At 40.1% G+C, this 18,019-nt stretch overlaps 1 long non-coding RNA gene across 2 annotated transcripts in view; it reads left to right on the top strand.

The window, feature by feature from the left end:
• Positions 1–6,091, top strand: part of LOC103271597 — a 143,057-nt gene extending 136,966 nt beyond the window's left edge. Inside the window, exons 4-6 of one of the 2 annotated variants that reach the window (XR_002482595.1) lie at positions 1,991–2,118; positions 3,945–4,077; positions 6,046–6,091. This is a non-coding gene — a long non-coding RNA (uncharacterized LOC103271597). Of the gene's footprint in view, positions 1–1,990; positions 2,119–3,944; positions 4,111–6,045 lie in introns of those variants that run through there. The other variant, XR_505059.2, reaches the window with a different exon arrangement.
• Positions 6,092–18,019: the final 11,928 nt, after the last annotated feature.

Genomic DNA, 18,019 nt, shown 5'->3' with positions numbered 1-18,019 from the left:
CTCCACCGGCTCCGCCCCCCTCCCGCTTGCCGTCGCCGCCGGCGCAGTGGCCGCTGGGAAGGGGAGGTGGCCGAAGGCTCCGCGTAGGTCCGCCAGGGTCGGTCGCCATTTTGGGGCCGGACGGAAGGAGCGATTCGTCCTTTGAGTCCCTGCTGTCAGTGACCTAACAGAAAAAAGAGAGGACGCTCTGGGAACCTCCTGCCCCACAGGCGGGTTGGAGAGCCACGTGGCTGTCCACCCTAGGAACTCCTCCGATCTTGTTGGGAGACGGGTCAGCCCCGAAAGTCGACCCTGGAGGCCTTGATAACCACCCGCCTTGAGGCGAGCAGCCCCCTGCTGCTACTAGGTCTCCGACCCCAGCCCCTTTCTCCCCCGGAGCTGCCTTTGTAGGCTGCGCATGGGTGGCCCGAGAGTGCGCGCCAGCCTTCCAGGGACCAAGGTCATTTGCTTAGGCCTCCTGCCCACACAAGATGTGTCACTGGTTTCCTAGACACTGAGAGGTAAAAGCGCGTCCCGCAGTTGCTGACTTTGAGTGGTTGTCGATGAGAAGTGGCCTCCTGGCTGACCCCAGCTGGGTAGAGGCGCATTTTGAGCCATACGACAGCTGAACCCGTTTAAATCCATATGCTGTCGTATTTAGTAACAGGGTCACCGTTTTATTTTAAAAGGGTTTTTTTTATAGCTTTGCAACACTTGCTAACAGTGCCATAAGAGAATCACCAACGATTCTTAGTCTTAGGACTTGCAGCTTTGCTGATAAGCTCCTAAGGTTCTAGGTAAGGCCTCAATCATCTAGTACTCAAGTTGTTAATATCAACAGTCATGCACAGCGCTGTATTTCTTAACTGTCATTCTTTTTTTATGTAGTCCGGAATATGTATGTATTATGTGTATGTTATATATACACACATATACATGTTGCCTCAGTCAATTACAAAAAATCAACTATAAAAAATAAGAATTTAGATTATTCCAGGACAACTGATGATAAATGATAGTATTAAGCCATGTTCGGTTTTAGGATGTTTTAACTCGGCTCTTTATTCATTAAAAAAAATTTTTTTTCTTACTGTAGATACACATTTGGAAACTATTTGCTGTTTTATGGAAAGGACTAGTTAGAATCATTTTCTTTTAAAGTTTTATTTTTGCAAATTATCAAAATAGACAACTGAGAATGAACATCTTTAAAGGCTTCATCGTGAGAGTAGTTAAAGCAAACCATTGCTACTGCTTAGCATGTGAAGATACTTTTAGCTATTCTTCTGCTTCTGACGAAGAAATTGTTTGAATAAATGAAATGTAATTTTATAATAGCTTGATGTGTAACATTAATGTTAGGCATTTACTGTAGAGATTAAATGTTTTCTTATGTGTGACATTAATGTTAGATTTCATTCAAGAACCCACTTTACTCTTTGCTTAATCCATTTTCAAGTTTAGAAATGTTTGCTAGTAAAAATTAACTGCGTGAATATTGTCAGGAATCTTTAGAACACTAGTAGTGTTCCACCTCCATGTATATCAGTTTATATGAAAAAAATTATTCTCCCATATCAGACTCATATTTTTCTTCAAGTGTGTTTTCCCAGAAAAGCTATTTAGCATCTACTAAGTGAACAGTAAATTCCTTAAGCTATTCTAGTCAAAATGAGACCCAGTTGTCTCTAATAATTTTCTCATTTCAGGTGTAGAGTGAAAAAAGCAGTTTAATTTTATGAACATATTCAAGTGTCGGGCCTTGAACTACTTGATTATGTGCCAGGCCTTGGGAAACAACAAAAGATAATCCCTGTCTCTGCCCTCAAGAACTCCCAAGTTCGAGAAGGCACACCTGTAAAACTGTGGAAACTTTTTCAGAGTGTCCCAACACTTCAGTGGTTATGGGGTTATCTACTAATATGTACCTGCTAATACAAACTTTTTTTAAGTAAACATTTTGCTCTAAATTGCTGGTGAACTTATTATTATTATTATTATTATTTGACAGTGCTGTTTTGTTGCTCTGCATTTCTTGCTGATGTGAGTCGCAACAGATGAATCAAAATGTGAAACAACTATTTTATTATCCAGAATGCTCCAAGATCAGAAATAAACCAAGGCATGGAAGAAACAAAGGTCAGATATGGTGGGATGAAAATTACTGTTGCTATTTTTAAATTGCATCAGAATGTTACACACTGACTATTAAGGGACACTAAACTTTCAGTATATAACTAGCTCCCAGAATTTAAGAAATACTGTTAGAGCCGGGCTCAGTGGCTCAACCTGTAATCCCGCGCCTTTGGGAGGCTGAGGTGAGTGGACTGCCTGAGCCCTCGGGTTCGAGACCTGCCTGGGCAACTTGGCAAGACCTCATCTCTACAATAAATCAAAAACTAGCTGGGCATGGTAGCGCGCGCCTGTAGTTCCAGCTACTTGGAAGGCTGAGGCGGAAGGATCGCCGGAGCCCAGCAGATCGAGGCTGCGGTGGCCAGGAGCGGCCACTGCACTCCAGTCTGGGCGACAGAGTGAGACTCCAACTTAAAAAAAAAAAAAAAAGTAACACTGTTGAAGCAAAATTAGCTCCATGTAAAACACTGTCTGGCATATGGTAAGTGCTCAATAAATGTTAGTGTTTAGAACTAGTGGTAATATTAGTAGTATCTGCATCATTATTTAGTATTACACATATCAGGTATCAACTTCCTCATGGCCCCACCCTTATTCCTATGAATGTATCTAAATTTGCATTCCTATTGACCTCCTGTTTTAAAGTGTGAGCCATCCTTTCTACAGGTACTTTTTTGGGGACAAGGAACAGTTTCCCCAAGATTCTTACTCCCTCAGTCCCTCCCCCATTTATACATTTTCCTTCTGCTGACTTTGTCCCTTCTGTTTAGAAGAGCTGTCTGTGCTCGGATTGCTGTTTCCATCCACGTCCCTCATCAACTACTGAAAGTTAGCATCTGCCTCCATTTTACTACACACATTGCTTGTATCAATGTCACTATAGCATAATGGTCAAACCCAAAGGTTGCTTCTCAGTTTTCATAGTATCTGACCTCTCTGCAGCCTTCCACACTGCTAATACTGCCTCCTAGAATCTGCTCCCTTGGTTCTGTCACCTTATATTTTTTGGCTTCTCTGCCCTTAATCTTGGGCCACCTTCCTCAAGATTCCTATGCAGAATCCTCCCTCTCCATCCTTGATTTTCTTTGACTATCACACTGCACAGTCTCTGACAGTACCATTTTTTCTATCACTTATTTCAGTCAGGGTTCCTGCCTGAACCTTGAACACAAGACCTCACCCAGAAGGTTCAGAAACAATATCTTCAACCCCTTATTGGAAATTTGCACTCAGTGTTCTTCAGGCTCCTCAAACTCAACATGTCCAAAATTAAACCCTTGAGTTTGTCCTGTTATCCACCATTGACTGAGATGGGAATAACGCAGAAGTTTTAGAAGAACAAGTAGGAAGTTAGTTCTGGCAATGTTAAATCTGAGATCCTATTAGATGTCTGTAGTACAGACTGCTTGCTAACTGACCCCTAATATGCGTTATCCCCTTCCTCCTTGTTACAACATCAAGCCAGACCTTGGTTACCTATAATAAACTCTAAGTTTGGCCATGTCATTAAGTTCTGGCAAGTGGAATGTGAGCAGAAATGATGTGTGCAACTTCCAGATCATTCTTTAAAAGAAATTGGATGTCCCTTTCCCTTTCTCTTTGTCCCTTTCTGATTAGTAGAATGTGACTGGGGTGATGAGTGTTGTAAGGCGTTATGCTTTGAGTGATAATGTCCTCCTGAAATTCATGTTGAACCCTAATCCCCACTGTGCAGTATTAACAGGTGGAGCCTTTTTGGGAAGTAAGTCATGATGGTCCTGCCCTCATGAATAGATCAGTGCCTTTTTAAAGAGAACTACCTTAGGCCCTCTTTTGTTCTTCCACCCCTTCAGCCATATGAGGACACAGCATTTGTCCCCTTCAGAGAATGCCATAACAAGATGCCACTTTGGAAGCAGAGAGCAATCCTTGGCAGAAACTGAACCGGCCAGCACCTTGCTTTTGGACTGCTCAACCTCTAAAACTGTGAGAAAATAAATGTCTATGCTTTATAAACTATTCAATCTCGGTTAATTTGTTGTAGCAGTACAAACAGAAAAGTCAGAGGGAAACATTCTGGGAATCACAGAGCAACAAGGTGGGTCCCTGAATACTTCACTGGGCAGATCCTGTGTACCAGCTCAACTTTGATATAAAACAGCTACTACTCTAATCTGTTGTGATTATTCTAAATGTCTTTTATGCTGCTGACCTCATATCTTAATAATCTAAGTGAAGATATTAATAGGCAGTTGGATGTGGGAGTCTGAAGTTAGGGGAGAATTAAATCAACTCATCTTACATTCCTTAGTTAATTAACAACTCTTTCATTGGTGGAAGTCCCCAATTATAATGTTAGTAATCCTAGATTTCAGTCTCTTCCTCCTTCTCCTGGCAATTAACAGGCAAGGTCATGTACTCCCTAAAGAATTGTCTTTAGAATTAGGTAGTATAGCAAAGTGGTTATGAGAACAGCTTCCAGTTTACTACCAAGTGCATAAATGCTGGGCAAGATTATAAACTTTTTGATTTAGTTTCCTCATCTGAAAAATGGAGTTGTTATGAGGAGTAAATGTTAATAAGTGTAAAGCACTTAGAATAGCACATAGTATAAGCTCAACAAGGGCAGGCTTTTTTATTTTCCAGGTAAATTGCAGTTCAGTCACTTACCAGGTATAGAACCTTGAGTACTTCAATTGATATCCCTATTTCTTCATCAGGAAATGGGGAAAAAATAGGGCCATTGCAATCCTTCATTCACCCATTCAGTACATATTTATTAAGAAGATAATAATGTTTTGGCACTGTTCTATAGTCTGTGAATACAACCATGAACAATACAATGAGCCTACCCTCATGGAATGTATGATCCATGAAGGAAAAAAACCAACACATACCAGGAGGGACCCCAAAAAATCTGAATTATCTTTTGGTGGGTGGGTTACTCCCCAAGGTGAGTGTTCTTTGAGCTCATCAGCATCAGGTACCAGGTAGCACTGTTGTGAGAAAGCTGCACTGGCTTCAGTGAATTTTTTTTTTGAAGATTCTTTTCCTGCCTTTGCCCGTTTCATGATGGGTGATTTATACAAACAACTGTGCAGCGGTGAAATTTTGTTTTCTCTTGGGGAAAAATGTAGCATAAATGGTTGTTATGCTATAGACAGCTTACAAAGATGCTGCACTGAGTAAAACACAAGTTTAAGAATTGTAAACGAGGTGAAATGTCAATTGTTGATCTACTTTGTTCTGAGCGTCCTTTGACCAAACTGAAGTAAATGTGATAAGAATTTGTCAAGCCATCTTAGAATACCACTGTTGGACTATTGATGAATTTGTGGAGTTGACCGGGGTGTTGCGGGGTTCCTGTCCACAAATTTTATCTGAAAATTTGGGCATGAAACAAATTTCAGCAAAATGCATGCCTTACTTGTTCACACCTGAACAAAGAGACAATTGCTTGGCTGCATGACGTGCTTTGAAGGAGCAGTTGGAGGCTGACCCTGATTGTTTTTTTCCAAAGTCATAACCAGAGATGAATCTTGGTGCTACGGTTATGACCCTGAAACAAAACAGCAGTCTAGTTAATGGAAAACTGCCACTCCGCCATGACCCAAAAAAGCATGGCAAGTGAAATCAAATGTAAAAGCAATAATCATTTGTTTCTTTGATGTGAGAGGGATTCTTTGGTTGCCCATTTGACCCGGAATTTGTTTCTCCGGGTCAAATGGGCAACCAAAGTTTTTATCTGGAAGTTTTGAGCTGGTGCATCAACATTGTAGAAGAAATGTCCCGAGTTGTGGCAAACAGATGAGTGGTTTTTTCACCATGGCAATGCACCTGCCTACACTGTGCTGAGTGTTCAGCAGTTTTTGACTAAAGGTGGCATGACCCCCATGCCCTAGCCTCTCTATTTGCTCAAGCTCACCTGAAGTGACTTTTTGTTTGTTTCCCTAGATGAAAAAAGTTCTCAAAGGAATATGTTTTGCCGATGTGGAAGATGCAAAACAAAACCAAAAAAAAATGGCAGAAGCACTAAAAGACTTCAAAATTGATGAGTTCAAAAATGTTTCTGAGCAGTGGAAAAAGTGCCTCAGTAGGTGTATTGCGTCAAATGGAGAGTACTGTGAAGGTGATTAAAGTTTAAACATGTAATAAATACATATTTGTAAATAAATGAATTTCATGATTTTTGGGCCCCCCTCCCCCTATGTGCTATGTCAGAATGTGATGTGTTGAAGAGAAATATAAAGCAAGGCAAAGGGAATCGGGAATAATACAGGAGTTATATCAGGCAGGGTGACCAGAGAAGATCACATTGAAAAGATGACATTTAAGCAGAAGTTTGACAGAAGTGAGGGAATGAGCTATGTGAATATATAGGAAAGAACCTTCCAGACAAGAGGGCCCTGAAACAGATAGGTGCCTAGAGTCATGTAGGAACAGCAAGGCAGGCACTGTGGCTAGAGCAAAGGGAGGGAAGGTGTTGAAGATAAGTTCAGAGAAGTCACAGTGAGTCACAGCCTTGTGGGCTTTGTAGCTTATCCTAAGAACTTGGATATTTGCTCTGAATGAGGCAGGAAGACTCTGGAAGAGTCTGAGAGAATTGTGACAAGGTCTAACCTATAGAAGTCACTCTAGGCCAGGCACAGTGGCTCATGCCTATAATACTAGCACTGGGAGGCTGAGGTGAGAGGATTGCCTGACTGAGCACACAGGTTCAAGACCAGCCTGGGCAACTCGGCGAGACCTCATCTCTACAATAAATAAAAAAATTAGCCGGGCATTGTGACACATGCCGGTAGTTCCAACTACTTGGAAGGCTGAAGTGGAAAGAGATCCTGAGCCCAGGAGGTTGAGGCTATGGTGGCCATGAGTGCACCACTGCATTCCAGCCTGGGTGACAGAGTGAGACTCTGGCTCAAAAAAATATTTAAAAAAAAGAAATCACTCTGGCTACCGTGTGGAGAATGGACAAAGATGGTGCATATGAAGTGGTCAATAAATGTAAAAGCACTATTATTATTGTCATCATTATTATTATAATTCCTCCTATATAATTCCACTACTGTTACCTTAATTTTTCCCTTAGTGTTCAGACTGTTAGTATTTATAAATTGGACTGTAAATTTCAGAAGGGCAGGGCCATATTATCTAATTCACTATTTTATCCCCAACACCCAGCAAAATGCTGGTCCATTACAGTACTTTCCTACTGAATGTTCTTTCTACAAAATGTTTTCTTTAGAAACAAAGATGATCACATTACCCCCTTTTTAAATTCTATCAGTAACTAACTATGGCCTTCTGAATAATGCCTAACCTCCAAGAACATGGCTCATTGGATGTGGCCCCTGCCTCCCTTCCAGCCCTGTCTCCTTCCACTCCCCATGTAAACCATTGCTCAGGCAATACTAACATATGTAAGAGTCATTTGGAGCCCTTTTGCATGCAATGTCTTCTACCTTTTAGACAAGTTCAAGCACATCCTCTGAGAAGCCTCTCTGATCTACTCAACCGGGGTCATTGCTTATGCCTCTGAGTCACTTCTTCCCAACATGCCACTTCTACACACATGTGCTTACACTTCTGTCTTCCTTGAAGTTCCTTGAGAGAGGAAAACCTTAACTTTCTTCTATGTTCCCATGTCTATCTCAATGGCTAAAACCCGATAACTTTTTTAAAAATGTTTGAATGAATGAGTGAATCAGCCTTTAAGAGTACAAAAGGGGTAAAAGAAAAGAAGAAAGTTAAGAACTGAGACTAGCATGTCTAACAGAGAACCCTTTTGCTGAGGTAAAAGGTAATAAAGTCACGTGTCTGCATATTTCACTTTTCAGCTATGTCAAGCAGAGATACATGGTACTTATATAGTGCAGTGGGGACAGACTATCAGACAAATTAATTTACTGTAAAAAAATCTTAATTTGTGAACTCCAGTAAATAAGCAAGAAGTCTTCTACTCTGTTAGAATCTTGGTATATGGTTTAAGATATTACGCAAGATGACCTATGAAGTCCTCTTAAATCTATGACTTATTCAACCACTAATTTTGCTAATTGCACCTGTATGCAAGACTACATAAAAAGTCAATGGAGCAAAAACCTGGAAGTCCTGTAAAATCATACTTTGACCTTGGTCATTTCAGTTTCTTTATGCTGGCCTTCACCCTGGAGAGAAGGTGGAGAGAAGGTGGAAAAGGGAAGGGTTTCATTGAACACCAGCTGCTGCTGATGCTGCTAATCTGAGCTGTTCTGAATAAAATAGTTCCACTCAAATCAATGAAGCAGGCCTCAGAAAATTTTCCTCCTGACAGGTGCATCATATGAGTTCTTTGAAATCATTCACACTGCAATCCATATGTCTAATACCATTTTAAATACATGATTCTAACGGATTCTAACAATATAAGATTAAATCTAGGGAAGTACATTGACTAAATAAAATCTTAGTATTAAAGATGAAGTCCCCTCCCACTATGGGAGCTTTTCTGTCCTCTCAATAAATCTTGACTTGTAAAAAAAAAAAGATGGTGTAGACAACTTCACTTATTGTTTTCCTTCAGGATCTCTCAACTAAATACAACATCTGGCTAGAGAAGAATCAGAATACAAAATTATCAAAATGATAAGTTTTACTATGTGGACTCTTTCAGAAATTGCTTCAAATATAATTGTATACTTAAAACTTGACTTTGTAAATTTTTGTTTTTATTTTATATTGTAGCATTAAACTATCATTCTGATATGGAATGACCAAGATTTTAAAGATAGGTAATAATTTAGATATTATTCATGATGTAAAATATTTATATTTTTAAGTTCCTGCTAAGCACAGTACTGATTCCATCAATATTGCAATACTTAACACAAAGTTCCTGAAATGACATTATATTTCCACAAGTTGAGTCTGTGCACTCATTCGGTGCCAGTTGTTTGAGTAAATCTCATTACTTTTTGCAACGATCTTAAGTATCATCAACATTATGGATTAGAAAACTAAGCTTAAAATAAGTAAGCAACTTACCAATGTCTCACAGCTAAAACCTAGTAGAGCTAGGATTCATTTATTTATTTATTTTTAACTGTTTTGGAGTCAGAGTCTCACTCTGTTGCCCAAGCTGGAGTGCAGTGGCACGTTCATGGCCAGTGCAGCCTCAACCTGCTGGGTTCCGGTGATCCTTCCACCTCAGCCTTCCAAGAAGCTGGAATTACAGGTACATACTATCACACCCGGCTTATTTTTTTTTTATTTCTTGTAGAGATGAGGTCTCACCAGCTTTCCCAGGCTGATCTTGAACCCCTGAGCTCAGGCAGTCCTCTCACCTCAGCTTCCCAAAGTGCTGGGATTACAGACTTGAGCCACCACGCCTGGCCTTAGACCTAAGGACCTGAGAGTGTGTGTGTGTGTGTGTGTGTGTGTGTGTGTGTGTGTGTGTGTGTGTGTGTGTTTGTTCTCTTTTTGTAGCATGTTGCTTTCCCAGAAAACAAAAGTAAATTTAAAAATATGTTTCATTGAAACGTTTTATCACTCATTCAATAATCTTTTTTCATTGCTTCATAGCAGTATTACAATAATATTCTCAAATTGTTATCCCAACAGGAAGCTCCTTTTTCATATTGTTCAGTTTAATACTGGGTATCTGGGAGCCCGCCTGATCTGCTGTAACCCCTTTCTAGCACTCTGTCCTAATTATATGATATTGAGCCAGCAGCTTACCTCTCTTAAGCCTTGATTTCTTCATTGGTAAAGGAGCTGAGAATGTGATGATTAAAGAAACAATGTGTTGCTAAGAACTTGTCTCAGTTCCTGGCTTATAATAAGTGCTCAATACATGTTGATGAATGAATGGATAAAATTATCTTCGTTTTGGGTTAACCCTGAAACATCTTGAGACAATGATTTAAGTGCAATAATGTATTTAGGAAGTGACTCCAAGAAACATTGGTAAGGAAGTGAGTTAAGGAAAGGAGGCAACCAATTAAGAATATAGAGTCAATCAAGAGTTCACTGTAGGCAAGTAGAATTTGCTTTTGATGAAGAACATCAGGAACCAAGTAGAGAACACTCACTTTACAGTTATCCTGTGAGCATGTAATACACGTATCCTCATCCTGCTGGTTTGCTGTGATGGGGCACAGGAACTCCAGCTGGTCAGAGAAAGCCTAAACAAGAAATGCAGATGCTGGCAATTGGAATGAGGACTGCCATGAAGTACTTTGGAAAGATCCAGGGTGCCAAGAGCATCTACTAAAAAAACAAATGAACAAGTGAGACAAACTTGATAAATTTACCACAACTCAGGTCTGTCCCTCATGGTTGCAGGCCTAGAATCCTATTTAAGTCAGCTCACAAACCAAATTCACATTAACCAAGCTCAAGAGATGAACATCAGTTGAACATCAGTTTATTGACTTAAATTGAGAAATGACTGTCACAGGGACTGGAATTCTAGAAGGGACTGGTGCGCATATGACCAGAACATTTTTTCCCTGTAAGAAGACACACACAGCCCCCAAATAACAGGAAGTTTTTAGGATGTTTGAAATCTAGACAAAGGTAATTGGAGGAACTGAATATTTATGTCAATAAGTTAAAATGCCTAATACATTCAACTTCCATTAAGGACCATCTTGACAAAGGAATGAGAATATTAGAAGCTCTTTGACCAGTATCCCCTGAGAAGGTTACAGCTGGAAATTCCTAGTCTGAGTCTATCCGGTGTTTCACTAAGGTCTAGCCCTTATCTTTAGAAATGGCAGGTTTCAGTTATATCTTGTATCTTGCAAACGTGGAAGTCAATTCTCATTTTAGAAAGTAACTTATAGCCAGGCTCGGTGGCTCAGCCTGTAATCCTGTGCTTTGGGAGGCTGAGGTGAGTGAATTGCCTGAGCCTGCGAATTCGAGACCCGCCTGGGCAACTTGGCGAAACCTCATCTCTACAATAAATCAAAAAATTACCTGGGCGTGGAAGTGCGCGCCTGTAGTTCCAGCTACTTGGAAGGCTGAGGCGGAAGGATCACCGGAGCCCAGCAGGTTGAGGCTACGGTGACCGGGAGCAGCCACTGCACTCCAGTCTGGGCGACAGAGTGAGACTCCAACTCAAAAAAAAAAAAGTATGTCAACCTCTCCTTTGGTTCACTATATGGGTAAACCAAAGGCTTAACACTGAAAGGAAGATCTTATTTTTCTTTATTTCCATGATTCTGTGGCACTTCTCACTGTGGGTACCAAGTATCAACAATATTATTCTTTATTACCTGAATGAGTATCATCTCTTCTCATCCAGAAGTATTTATTCTATTATGTGTAGTCGTCACCTGGTCTTTCAAACCTGTGAAACCTATTAATTAGCTCTCAGTAGTTTTTCTTTTCTTTCTCTCTTTCTTGTCAAATATCTCTCATGTGAAACATGCCATAGTTGTTCTTACTTCCTCATTTCTTAATCATTTTTTAACCCTAAAGAAAAGCTTAAAGATTAGTTCAATTGACACACATATTTTTCTTCACTGAGATTTCCCCAATAGTTTATATCTTGCCATATTTACTTACTCTATATATGTCTATCTATTGTCTATTATCTCTAACTGTGGACTCACTTGACTTAAGTTACAGACCTCATAACACTTTATTTCTAAATACCTCATCATGTTTTTCCATAAGAACAAAGGTATTCTTATATATAACCACAATAACATTGTTCTGTGTTAACAGGAACAGAATCTCCATTTAGCAAGCCAGTTTTGTGATAGGATTCTGGGAAATGTTTTCAGAAACATAACCTAGGGCTATTGTTTCATTTTTTTCTGAATATACTGTAGTATTTCCAATACTCTCTAATTGCTGGTTAGGAAAGGGTTAACTCAACAGACCTGGATTGTTCAAATTCTGCACATTAAAAAAAAAAAAGGCCTGTATCCAGGTCTGGTCCTAGACTGGCCCTTGACTGATCTCTGAGCCCCAGAAATACTCTGCCTGATAAGAGTGTTTTATATGCCTAACGCCATGGGCCATACTGTATCAGTTTGACCAGATAAGTTTGTCCTAACGATGTGATTTATGGTGAATGCTTATTTTACCTGGTTGGGGATGGGGGGTATGTACCATGATAGCCCCTCGTTCCTTGGGTTGGGGGACCAATTAAAGATCCTGTTAGATGACAAGCATGCCTATTTCAACTCACATTTGAGGTCTAGAGAAATTATTCTCTCAAATATTCTCTGTCTACGTGACTGAACCCCAATGCCAGTGAAAACCCTAGACACCAAGGAATAGGGTTATTATCAAATAATGGCAATACTTCATATGTTACACATCATCGCTAGGAGGATTAAGTGCATCTCCCTGTAACTTCACTGGAGTGGATACCTAGAAACTTGGACCCGATTTTTCCTGGACTTCATCCCATGTACCTTTTCCCTTTGCTGATTTTAATTCTGTATCCTTTTGCTGTAATACACTGTAACCATGAGTATAACAGCTTTTCTGTGACCTATGAAGCCTTCTAGCAAATACTTGAGCATAAGAATTGTCTGAGTTAGCCCTGATATACCTACCTAGACTAGTTACAGTGGATTCTGTTGTCTCCAACCAAGAACTATTACTGATAGAATTGATGCCAAAAGAACCTCAGAACATAAGCCTGGGCACAGTAGTTCATGCCTGTAATCCCAGCACTTTGGGAAGCAGAGATGAGAGGATTCCCTGAACCCAGAGGTTCAAGACCAGCATGGTCAGCCTGGTGAGATCTCGTTCCTACGATGAATCAAAAAATTGGGTGTGGTAGCATATGCTTGTGGTTCCAGTAATTGGAAGACTGAGGCAGAAGGATCCCCCTGAGCCCAGCTGCGGTGGCTATGAGAGTGTCACTGCACTGCAGCCTGGGTGATAGGGTGAGACTCCAACTCAACCCCTCCCCCCAAACAATAGAAGTCTGGGACCAATATCTGAAATGTCTGGATTTGAAAATAGTAAGTAGTATTAGAAAATGGGACCATAGTCCATGGGACATAGTGACCAAATAGTTTCTTAAATGATCTTCCACAATCAACTGGACTAAGGTGGCTTCTGAAGGAAAGACTTAGATGAATGAAAAGATTGATGGTCTATGTCATCAGAAGCCTCCTGGAGGCCGTTTGCCGTCTAACTTTGGAAAAGAAACTTCATACAAACGAGCTAGAGTAGAAATCTGAATAATTTGACCTACAGGAGTCTTTGACAGAGGCTTGTTATTCATGAGGTCCCAAGGACTGAAAGAAATGAGCAGTCTACAATGATCTTTAGATGAGTACAACTCTAGTTTGTACTAGCTTGACTTAAGCCACCTCACTAAAGATTCACAACCCCTCACCAAGTCCCAAGCCAAGGCCCAAGCCTGAATCAGTTCATAGATACAGAATCATGTGAATAAAGGAGAGTCTAGGCACATTTGGAGATAACCCTACAAGTTCATACTGTATATTTTCTCTCTGGTCCTCCTGAAAAAATCATGTGATTATTAAGCAAGAAAACTGTTCACTGAGGGAAAGGAAATATCCAGACCTTTCAGGGATTTGGGGACACTGTCTCTGAGCTAGCATAGTTCCTGGAAACTAGAAACACACTCTGGTCCTTGAAGCCAAGTAGGGGCTTATGAGCGTAAGCTGATACTGTTTATCAGTGGGTCGAGAAGTCCATAGGCCATTCTGTGATTATTTCTCTAGACCTCGAATGTGAGTTGAAATAGGCATGCTTGTCATCTAACAGGATCTTTAATTGGTCCCCCAACCCAAGGAACGAGGGGCTATCATGGTACATACCTGTGAACTTACTGCTCTATTTGAAAAATATACCAAAAGCAACATCCTGCCTCAGGGAGAATATTGGTGATGAGTGCCACCACCAAAATTGAAAGATTAAAGGGGTGTTGATTTCTACTACCTTTCCCACTGAATTTGCTTGTTTGGCCTGTGCAAAAATCAGATGGATATTGGAGAATGACAGTATATTATAGTGTGGTTTAGTATAGGTCTATTCAGCTATTCAGGAGGCGACTTTAATTGCAGCTGCTATTCTTAAGGTATTTATTCATTCTCTCTCTCTCTCTCTCTCTCTGTCTCTCTCTCTCCCCCCCGCCTCCCTCCCTCCCTCTCTCTGTCTCCCTTTTCCCCTCCTTTCCTTTTTCCTTCCTTCCCCCCATCCTGTATCTTATTCTTCTCCTCTACTTTCTCTCTCTCTTTGAAAAAGTTTAAATTGTGAAATATATCATACCTACAGAAGATTGTATAAAATTTAAATTTACTGTTTCAACAATGCTTACAAAGTATATCCCCATGCAAGCACTACCAAAAGTAAGATATGAACTAATACTAGAAATTTAGATGCCCCCAATGTGCCCTTCTCTAATCACATCTCTTCCTCTAGAGGGAATTATTATGCTGATTTGTGTGACAGTCATGCCCTTGCTTTTCTTTGTGGTTGTGTTATACCTATGTGTACTCCTAAGTTACATAGTATTTCAAGCTTTATATGAATTAGGTCATATTATATGTTTCCCTATGTAATTTCTTTCTTTATCTAAGTACATTCATTTATATTGCATTGTAACTAATTGCCACAAACTTAGTAGTGGCCTAAACAATATGATAAATACAACCCCCCCCCCCACAATTTTATATTTAAAAGGAAAGGAGATTCTTCAGCATTCCTTTTTTTTTTTTTTTTTTTTGAGTTGGAGTCTCACTCTGTCGCCCAGACTGGAATGCAGTGGCCGCTCCCGGTCACCACAACCTCAACCTGCTGGGGTCCGGCGATCCTTCGCCTCAGCCTTCCAAGTAGCCAGAATTACAGGCATGCGCTACCATGCCCAGCTGATCTTTTGATTTATTGTAAAGATGAGGTCTCACTGCCCAGGCGGGTCTCAAACCCACGGGCTCAGGCAATCCCCTCACCTCAGCCTCCCAAAGGTGCGGGATTACAGGCTGAGCCACCGAGCCCGGCTCTCTTCAGCATTCTTCAACACGGATGAACTTTGAGGATGTTCTTCTAAGTGCAAATAAGCCAATTACATGAGACACATACTGTTAGACTCTACTTGTACAAGATACTTAGAGTAGTAAAAAATCATAGAGACAGAAAGTAGAATGGTGTTTGTTAGGGGTTGAGGGGAGGGGGAAATGGCAAGTTATTATTTAATGGATACAAAGTTTCTGCTTTACAATATGAAAAGAGTAATGAAGATGGATGGTAGTGATGGTTGTGTAACATTAATGTATCTAATACCACTGAACTGTATACTTAAAATGGTTAAGATGGTAAATATTATGTTACATGTATTTTACTACAGGAAAGAGGTGGGAAAAAATACAAACTTATTATCTCAAAGTTTCCATGGGTCATCATATGAGTTAGCTGAGTCATCTGTTCAGAGTCTCAACAGGTTGAAATGTAGATATTGATAAGGGCTGCAATCTCATCTTCAGTTCAGGGTCCTCTTCCAAGCTCACTGGTTATTGTTACAATTCATTTTCCTACAGTTGTAGGGTTGAGGTCCCCCATTGTATTATGGACAGGAAATTAATATTATATTAGACACTAATTTTGAAAGAAACAATGGAAAATTCTTTATCCCAGATGCAGTTTGAAAAATCCAGGGCAACCCCTTCAGGTCCCTTCCCACTGTGGGAGCTTTTCTGTCCTCTCAATAAATCCTGCTTTCTCAAAAAAAAAAAGAAAAAAGAAAAAAAAGAAAGAAAGAAAAAGAAAAATCCCAAAGACTGCCTTGGATTTGCCTAACTTGGGTCACAAACCCATAGTTTGTTTTAATTTCTTGAGCCTGAGATACCATGATTGATCTATGTTATATTTTGTAACTGTGACTATTGCTAAGAGTATAGGATCTCTAAGAAAATACAAGCCATCATTCAGATCATGTGGATAGAGTCATGGGAAGACATATTAGTTTGCTAGGGCTGCCCTAACGAAGTATCACACACCAGGTGGGTTAAACAACAGAAATTTATTTTCTCAATTCCAGAGACTAGAAGTCTAAGATCAAGGTGTCAGAAGATTTGGTTTCTTCTGAGGCCTCTTTCTTTGGCTTGCAGATGGCCATCTTTTTACTGTCTTCCCGTGATCTTTTCTCTGTGTGCATTCTTCCTTGGTGTCTCTGTATGTCCAAATTTCCTCTTCATAAGAGGACACCAGTCCCCTGATGGCCTCATTTTAACTCTTCTATTTAAAAACCCTGTCTCATCTGCGTACAGTGGCTCACACTTGTAATCCCAGCACTTTGGGAGGCTGAGGCAAGAGGATCACTTATAGGCTAGGAGTTCAAGACCTGCCTGAGCAACATAGTGAGACCTCATCTCTACAAAACAAAATTTTTTAAATAAGAAAAATAGCTGGGTGTGGTAACACTTACCTGTAGTCCCACTTACTCAGGAGACAGAGGCAGGATTGCTTGAGCCCAGGAGGTTGAGGCTACAGTGACTTGTGATCAAGCCATTGCACTCCAGCCTAGGTGACAGAGTGAGACCCTGACTCTAAAAAATAAAACAAAACAAAGTAAAACCTTGTCTCTCTGTCTCTAAATGCTGTCACATTCTGAGGTGCTTGGGTTTAGAGCTTCAACATACGAATTTTGAGGGGGACACAAATCAGCTCATAATAGAAGAGGAGTGATTTCCTAAGAGGGAGAGGTATAGATTATTTGTGACCACTTGAACAATTACTGTGAGCCATTCTGGGTCTCCTTAAATGCAGTGGGTTGGGGGCACAACTTGGAAGCAAGGACAACTAGAAACTGTGACTCAAATGTCCCAATGGACTTTTCTACCTGTTTATCTCTGTAGGCTGATTTTCATATTTTTCTACTGAAGATTATTTGCTTCATGCAACTGTTAAATTGCAGGCAACTTTACATTTATTATTATCTCTTTCTCTGTCCCTGCATCTTTTTGGAGGTAGGAATTTGTTCTTCACCTGCTCCTGAAAAAAATTTATGGAAGATTTAATGACTTTTTTTCCTGGTCCTTTTTAAGTTGGAATGATTTACACATATGGGGTGATCCTTAATTTACAAACAAATACGTTTAAATTAATATTCATATTTTAAAAATATAATGTATTTCTTAGTTAAGCCTCTCTTGGAAAAATAAACAATAAAGCATGCCTGTTAAAAAAAAAAAAAGAAGGAAAAATATTTAGGGGAGGGAGGAACATACCTCATCAACAAGGGTACCTGCATAATCAAAGTTTGTATGCCTAACCTTGAATTGTACCCCACATCTTTATAATAAAAAAAAAAGAAAATATTCCCTCATAAGCAGACCCTGAACATTTACCAGAATACTATAAGAAAGCGTTTGACAGTAGCAAGATACAGCGGGGGGGGGGGGGCACACATAAAATGAATAAGGCTACCTGATCTCAAACCAGGACCAAAGGAAGGCCCAAACTTTACCTGTATGGTGACCACTTGTATACCTAATCCTGAATTGTATCCCACATCTTTCTTTTTTTAATTTATTTTTAACATTAACATTTACTAGGGTCTAAAATAGGCAAACTAATCTATGGTAGAAAAAAAAACAGTTTTTGTCTCTGCACAGAGTGGGGGATGGTGATTGACCTGGAAGATGCATGAGAGATAATTCTGTTCTCTATCTTGGTAGTTTTGGTTACACAGTAAAACTCGGCAAATATAAACTTAAAAAATAACTCCTTGATCACTCCAGTCCCCAAAACATATTGGTTCAATAATTACAATGTTTGATCCAAGATGCTGTGCTTTGAATGTATCCACTTCAAAATTCTGCCAATGTGACAGTATTAAGAGGTGGAGCCTTTAAGAGGCAATTAGAAGCTGGACTCGGTGGCTCAGCCTGTAATTCCACGCTTTGGGAGGCTGAGGTGAGTGGATTGTCTGAGCCCGCGGGTTCAAGACCCGCCT

The sequence above is a fragment of the Carlito syrichta genome, unplaced genomic scaffold, assembly GCF_000164805.1.
Source record: "Carlito syrichta isolate Samal-C Ts95f unplaced genomic scaffold, Tarsius_syrichta-2.0.1 Scaffold311792, whole genome shotgun sequence".
NCBI classification, from domain to species: Eukaryota; Metazoa; Chordata; class Mammalia; order Primates; family Tarsiidae; genus Carlito; species Carlito syrichta.
Note: the sequence above shows the minus strand (reverse complement) of the source record. Positions and strands in the feature narration are given on the sequence as shown.